Genomic DNA, 8,397 nt, shown 5'->3' on the forward strand with positions numbered 1-8,397 from the left:
TCCTGCTCTTCTACATCACCTGTCAGTCGCCAAGGCCCTCCATGTGAGCTCCTCCAGAAGCAGACGCTTAGGCTACTGGGGAGGTGATTCCAGAAAATGCCAGGAAGGGCTGGGAAGCAAGACAGGAAAGGAGAGGAAGGCGACCCAGGGTAGGAAAGCAGGGGGGTCTCCTGGGCTGCTGAGCCTCAGCTCAGGGCCACGGGCAGACACCCTGGCACCTGCTTCTGAGCCATCCTCCCCAGGGCCGGGCTGGGCTCTCCAGGGGGCAGACTCGCAGGGGCTCTACAGGACCCTCCAGCCCTGGGGCCTGGGTCAGCGGCTGCTCTACATGAGGGTTAGCTTATGCATCTGGAGCTTTCTCCCAGGAAAGATTTGCCCCTAAGCTTGGTTCAGCTGCACTCACGCCTCAACCCGTGCCTGATTCACCTCTCATTACAATGAATATGATAACTTAGAAAGGTTTTCTCCCAGGAGACGGTCTGCACCAATGACTTTCTGCTTAAGACAATCAGCTGGTCCATCAACCAGGAGGCTCACCTGGTGCCTCTGTGCTGCATCCTCCTGAGTGCCCAGGCTCCTGGAGGCTGTGCCTCCCCCTGCACCAGCTCCCTCCAACTCCCCTGCTCCTCTCCCCTGCCTCTCCCTGTATCTTCCCCACAGGTCCTCCACCACTCCTCTCCCTCTCCCCATCCTCATCATGTTCCACATCTCATATTACGTTGATTTTTATGTTCATTATCTTTCATTAATGTCGGTTATCATCATCATCTGCATGTCATGTTATCACATCTCATCATCTGGTATGATCTTTGCTATCATAATGTTACGTCTGCATCATCATCTTTGATATGGTCTTTTACGCTATCATCACATCGACAAATTGACCTTACGCATCGCCATCATGTCTGGTATACGGTCTTTGCATCATCATCGTGTTTTACTGATATGATCCGGCATGTCATCATCACGGTATGGTCTGCATCATCATCATCATCTGGTGGATCTGCCGCATCGTCATCGGCAAATTGACCTTGGTCTTTGGATGATCGACCGTGTATCTGCATCATCTTTTACGCATCATTCATGTCTGGTCATCATCATGTCATCGCCAGCATCATCATCAACTCTCCTCCACCCCACTTCTCCCCTCCTCTCCCCAACCTGCCCCCCACCTCTTCCCTTCTGTCTCCACCTGTCCACCTCCCTCCCATTCTTGGCCAGCCCTTCCTATTCTACACACAGATCCTCCTTTCACTGGGCAATTCAATCCCTTCTACTCCTTGCTCTCGTCTTACACAGAGGAAACAAGAGCATATCTGTGTAGTAGACATGAACTTAAGAGAGTGAACCCGACACATGTGTACACTAACATTCCTCTACTTATTAACACCAATAAAAAGTAGGCACACCCTAATACATTCACATTCCTTTTTGGTACATTTGAGATTAGCTTTTCTTTCCCAAGCATCCTTACAAATTCACAGGTCTTCAAAAACTGACCTTACCTGAACTAGCATCATTTTCTTTTTAAGCTCAAGTTACTGCAATGAGACCATCAAAAGTTTCTTTATGCCAGTTCCTTTGTCGTGATATCATTGAGAGGCCCGATATAAGGAATGCGTTTCCTCCAAGAGCACTGCCTGGAGGGGTGGAGAATGACGCTGGAGAGAACCGTGACTCAGGCAGTGGGAGCACACAGGACCCGGAGAGGCAGTGCCATCATACTCCTTAGGCCACGTTTCCCGAGGAAATCAGGGAAAACCTTTTTTTAAAAGCTCATAATGTCACATTATGTTGATTAAAGTTAATTAAAATGGAAAGAAGTAATTTAATTTAAACAATTTAATTAAAATGTTTAAAATTTCTATTTTATTTCCACTACAACCTATCGGCTTTAATTTTTAAACCTGTCTTCAAACTGTAATTATGCCTCTTTCTCTTTAATAAGTTCCACCTTACTCATTAACCATCTTTCTGTTGCAGTTTGTTGAGAGTTCCATTTAAGAAGCCCATAGTGTGTGTGTTGGGAAATTCAGATCTCCAAAGTACAGGAGCTTAGAATGTGATCTAGAAGACACAAGCCAGTGGGTAGGGAGGTTTTTCGGGGCTAGGACCTTTCCATTTCCCTACATTATTCTCTGCCCACCACCACTTCAGAGAAAGGTTCCAGGCTCACCCCCTAAAGCTGCCATCTGACTTAAGAAGGTCGGTCTACAAGGTATTGTTTGTCTTACAGAAATTTAGCAAGGTCCTTTTCTTTGGTTTCCAGAAAGCCAATGTAGTAGGTTTCACTGCTCATGTTTTTTAATGAAGGGAAATGGCTTTAGGTTTGTGTAAGTCTTTGGTGACAAGGGGCTAAATTTCACTAGCAGTATTTCAGAAGATCTTAACTTGCCTCATTACCCTTTAGCACATACCTATGAGCCTTGATTCTTACAACAGGAAGAAAACGCTCTTCGGGGGTGTTGACAGCTGGCAGACTTGAAAAGGGCAATTTACTTTGCTTTATTTACCTCTTTTATTCACTGTTCTTCTCTAAAGAAATACGAATGTGCCAATTAGGGAGAAAATACAAATGTGCCAGTTAGGGAGAAAAGATTTGCGACACAGGAGGATTCCTCCATTCACCAAACATTCATCTCAGTTTCTTTTCAAGAGCAAGACCCTTAACTACATTTAATTATAATTTATATATTCTAGGACAATATTAATAATCATACAGAGGCATTAATCATACAGAGGTATTAATTTTTAAAGTTCCAATAACACAAAAGGTGGAAAATGCAGGTTTGACGGGTATCCCAGGTGGTGCCGGGAGCAGCTGCCATCTCACCTTTGTCAAAGGCATTGGAAAATTCTCCAAGGGTCTCAAAGCGGGGCTGTAGTTTAGGGCCCCTTTGAGGCCCATGAGAACCAAGCGGGGGTGGGAAAGGTGAAAATTGCATGCCCTCCTGTGTGGGACAGTAAATGTAGGTAAACTGGAATTTTTGAGGTTTGGCCTCGGGCACCTAGTGAAGCAGCGTCATTGTCTGAGGTAAATACCAGAAGTTCGTTGTGTCACGCAAAGGGAATCAAGGACATGGACACACTAGAAGTGAGTTTAGAGCAGAGGTTTAACAGGCGAAAGAAAGAGAAAAGAGAATAGCTCTCTCTCTTGCAGAGAGAGACGGGCCTCCAAGTGGGACTTCTGGTCCACGGCAAAGTGCACCGGGTTTTACGACTGCCTTGAAGAGGTAGTGTCTGATTTACATAGGACCCAAAGACTGGTTGGACCAGATATGCTATTTACACAGTGTGCAAAGAAGCTGGCCACCCCACCTTAATCTTTTATTATGCAGATGGGTTCTCTACCGGGCCAGCACCACGTTGTCTGTTCCTTATTGTACATGTGGTTGACAAAGAAAAGGGAAGATGGAGCCCCTGTGTTGAACGTACCTGCCCCCCAGGTAGACTTTTCCTATTGGCACAGCTGCCAGTATTCACCTGTGCAAGCTTCCAGCTTGCTTATCTATGTCTGCAGCTTGATTTTAAAGGCTGCTCTTTGGTAGAAAAGAAATGATTTGAGGGCTGCTTTTCATTAAAAAGAAAACCTTACTGAGGACACTCCTACCTCACTATTTGCCTAAATCATTTCCTTTCAACTCCTGTATCACTAGGGCTGCTTTCAAATACTGGAAGGATCATGAGCTCATCCTGGGATTGGAAGGGAAACTGAAACAGCAGGAAACACGAAAAAGTTTGGAAGCAACTCGGAGTGAGGCTTGGGCAAGACTGTGTTTCCACAGGATTCTGCCAGGTAACCAAATGCTGTCTAACTGATTCTACAGCAATAAACAGCATATGTTGAACATTTAATACAGGTCAGCTGTTATGCTGACTTGCTTTTTATGCATCATCTCATACAATATTTTTTAAAACAGATGATGTCGGCACCATTATCATTTTACTTTACAGATAGAAAAATCAAGGCACCCAGTGGGAAAGCAGTCCATGCAAAGTCCTAGAGCAGCGATTGTAGAACACAGCCCAGGCTGTGGCTGTACCACGGGGGCCAGAACCCATCCTCATCACTTTCACAATTGATGCAAATGTTACATAGGCCAAGGTGCTGACCATGCTGTTGAGATCTGCCGCATCTCTGCTGGACTTTGGTCCAGTTACTCTATCACTGTTTGAGAGAGGAATATTAAAACCTCAAATCATGACGGTGGTAGTGTGTACCTCTCTCTTTAATTCTGTCATTTTTGCCTCATGGATTTTGAAGCTCTGTTATGGAGCACATATACATTTATGATTGCTATGCCTTCCTTCCTCATTATGAAGTGCTTATTTGTCGCTCATGATTCATTTCACTTTGAAATGGACTTTATCTTACATTAATACATCCACTCCAGCCTTCCTATTTGCCTCCTCTGTTTTTAATTCCTGTGTCTCTCCTTTCCTGCCTCTTTTGGCTTATTTTGATTGTTTTAGAGCATTTACTCAAGGCTGTTAACGGTGAGTCATGAAACAGATGCAGATTTTCTACAGGTGAGAGTCGCAATTGGCACAAGCTTCAAGGCAGAGCATCTCGTTATATATTAAGGGTGTTGAAACTCTTAACGATGCGCTTTTCCTTTATCCCAGCTGCACCACCTCTGCACATTTATGTTTTTTAACAAAATCAGGCCAGGTGAGGTGGCTCATACCTGTAATCCCAGCACTTTGGGAGGCCAAAGCAAGAGGATCCCTTGAGCCCAGCAGTTCGAGGTTACAGTGAGCCATGATCTCAGCATTGCACTCCAGCCTGGGCAATAGAGCAAGACCTCATCTCTTAAGTAAATAAGTAAATAGATAAATAAATCACTCGTGGCCCTCCCCACCCAGGCTCCAGACTTATTTTTCTTCTGCCAGAGTAGATAACAGTGCTCTTCCCACATCTTCACTTCCCGGCCTCCCTTCCTCTCTCCTCCTTGCCACTTTACCTCTTTCCCTCTGTTCCTCCTCTTACTGTCTGGTTGATATAAAATTCACATTATACATTTTAAATTAATCTTAACCCTTAGAATTCCACATATTTTTTAAAAATGTTTTAGAATAAGTGATACATTATTTGTCTTCAAACTATTTCATCATGAAATCTTAAGGCATATAAAAATGTTATAATAAACACCCATGTGCCTATCATCTAGCTTAAATAAAATTATTCCCCAGTCCCTGCTCTTCTTGACCCACTCTATTTAGGTGTTTGTTTTTGTTTGTTTTTGACAGGGTCTCACTCTGTCACCCAGGCTGGAGTACGGTGGCTGAATGACGGTTCACTGCAGCCTCAACCTCCTGGCTCAAACAATCCTCCTGCCTCCGTCTCCCAAGTAGCTGGGACTATTATGCACCACTACACTCAGCTAATTTTTTTAAAAAAGTTTTTGTACAGAGGGGGTCTCACTCTGTTGCCTAGGCTGATTTTGAACTCCTGGCCTCAAGCTATCCTCCTGCCTTGGCCTCCCAAAGTGCTGGAATTACAGGCATGAGCCACTGCGTCCAGCCCCATTCAGTTTTCTTTCCTTGCCATTCCTGTCCCCAAACTCTCCTGTTATGGTCACCAGCACCCTCTGTGTAGTGAAATCCAGTTATCACCTGTCTGCCCACATTATACTTGATCTACTAGTGGTGACAGAGGCTGGTGACAACTTCTTGAGATGCCATATGCTCTTGGCCTCCAGGATGCTACCCTCACGGCCTCCTCCTACCTCTCTACTGTCCTTCTTCATCACTCTGGCTGCTTTATTCTCTTCTCTCTGAACCTTAAAGGCTGAAAAACTTCATGCCTTGGCCCAAAGCCCTCTCTCTTCTTTGTCTACACACTCTGTTTTGGTCCTGTGTCTTTTAATAACATCAATATATGACTTACCTTCAGCACTGAGGCTGCCTTTAACAGCAGATTATATGACATCTCTGCTTGGATATCTAATGGGCATCTTCAATCTTTGTACATGCAAAGCAAAACATTGAATTTCTCTCACTCAGGAACTTCCCTCCTCCGGCCTTCCCCACCTTGAGAAGTGGTACCACCATCCTCCCTGTTTCTACTTCAGATCTAACATTTCCACAAGTTTTACCAGTTGTACCTTCCAAATCTCTTCCTGTCTCATTATCTCTGTTACAGGAAAGGGGTCCCAATCCAGACCCCAAGAGAGGCTTCTTAGATCTTGCACAAGAAAGAATTCAGGGCGAGTCCACGGTGTGAAGTGAAAGCGAATTTACTAAGAAAGTAAAAGAATGAAAGAATGGCTACTCCATAGACAGAGCAGCCCCGAGGGCTGCTGGTTGCCCATTTTTATGGTTATTTCTCGGTGATATACTAAACAAGGGGTGGATTTTTTATGTCTCCCCCTTTTAGACCATATAGGGTAACTTCCTGACATTGCCATGGCATTTGTAAACTGTCACGGCGCTGGTGGGAGTGTAGCAGTGAGGACAACCGGAGGTCACTCTCGTTGCCATTTCGGTTTTGGTGGATTTTAGCCAGCTTCTTTACTGCAAGTTGTTTTATCAGCAAGGTCTTTATAACTTGTATTTTGTGCTGACCTCCCTTCTCATCCTGTGACTTAGAATGCCTTAACCATCTGGGAATGCAGCCCAGTAGATTTCGGCCTCATTTTTCCCAGCTCCTATTTAAGATGCAGTTGCTCTGGTTCACATGCCTCTGGCATCTCCACTGTGACCTCTCTGGACCAAACCACCAACACGCTTTGTCTGCAGCAAGAGGGCACCTCTGGTCCTGCCTGCCTGGTCCTGCCTCTCTGTCTGTTCTCCACACAGCATTGGAAGGGAGGCTTTTAAAGTGTAAATTAGACCATCATTCCCCCATTTAAAACCATGAAGTCAGACAGAAGCTACTAAAGAAATCACAGTCCGCCTGCCCCTCTGCTGCACCTCCGGCAAAGATTTAAAATTCCTGGACAGACTCCCGTGGGTAATGACTCAGAGGAACAGTGAAGCATCCTAATTACCAGCCCAGCTACTTGTCCAAGAGCCTCCTTTGCAAATTTCACAGTTTGCCTCCTTATCTTCTGTGAGGAGTCCCTAATTGGTTCTTGTTAGGTAAAAATTAAGTTGCAATTCTGATTTGTGATGCAGTCTCTGGCAAGTCAAGCATTTTGTTTAAATTCTCTGCAATATGTTATTTTCCACTGTTCAACCTACTTCTGAGTATGCAACAAAACAAAGTATTTCCTACAAAAAGAGAGTTACCTTTAAGGACTACTCTCAGGTTCAAACAGTCATTATTTGTTGAGCTTAAGGAGTTGAAAATTTTTAGTATGGTTAGAATCGAATCTATAAACTTTAAGCATTTTCCAGTGGTTCCCAAAACAAACAACTTGCTTATTTTCCTTTTGAGTACGTTATTACCCTGCTCAGAAATATGCCGTGGTACCGAATTGCCTCTCAAAGTCAATTTGCAACCCTTTATCTCATACTTCTAACATTCTCTAACTCCTTCTCCCCTACATAATCGTCTGTTTCCCACAATACTCTGTCTCGGAGTCAGCTACGATCCAGCCAGCACATTCACGCGCCTTCTCCATGCAGGAGAGAGCTGCCTTCTCCACCCCAGAACACCAGGCCTCCAGCCAGACTGAGCACCCTCTTATCATTTTAAACAGAAAACTCATTCCAACTTTCAAATCTATGTTTCAAGAAGTGCCTTCCTTGGATGACCTCTCCTCTCAGGACTCTTCTGATTGCTTCAGCAACCATTTTAGCATGTATACCTGCAAAAATGCTTTGTCTCTGTGTCTCTGTCACATACATACACACGCACACACATGCACACACGCACGCACACACACGCACACGCGCACACACACGCACACACGCACGCACACACGCACACACGTGCGCACACACATGCGTGCACACGCATACACATGCACACATGCACACACACACATCTCTAATACCCAAGACAAACACACACGCACACACATGCACACATGCACACACACATGCACACACACGCGCACACACACACATCTCTAATATCTAACACAAACACACATGCTCTACTCCAAAGAGTCAATTGTAAATCATCCAAAACTGGGGTCATGGGGCCGGGGGAATATAATGCTTCTATTTCCAAGATCATAGAATTCTTGATGTGGAAATAATTATGAAGTCATCATTCTATGCTATTTAACTCATCATCATAATAGAAGAAGCAGCAACAGAAATACCAGCCAGAGCTTTTCCACTAATTTAAACTCTCCCTGTGCAACCACAGGGCCCTTTGAGATGTGCTATTAATGTCTCCCTCTGTCCAAGGAGGAAGCTGAGATTCAGAGATCTGGTGGAGTGGCTGTTCCAGGTTACTCAGCAAGTAGCCCAGGTTAGCTGATCCTCCCAGGCCATGCTCTT

This window comes from Papio anubis, chromosome 19 (assembly GCF_008728515.1).
Source record: "Papio anubis isolate 15944 chromosome 19, Panubis1.0, whole genome shotgun sequence".
NCBI lineage: Eukaryota > Metazoa > Chordata > Mammalia > Primates > Cercopithecidae > Papio > Papio anubis.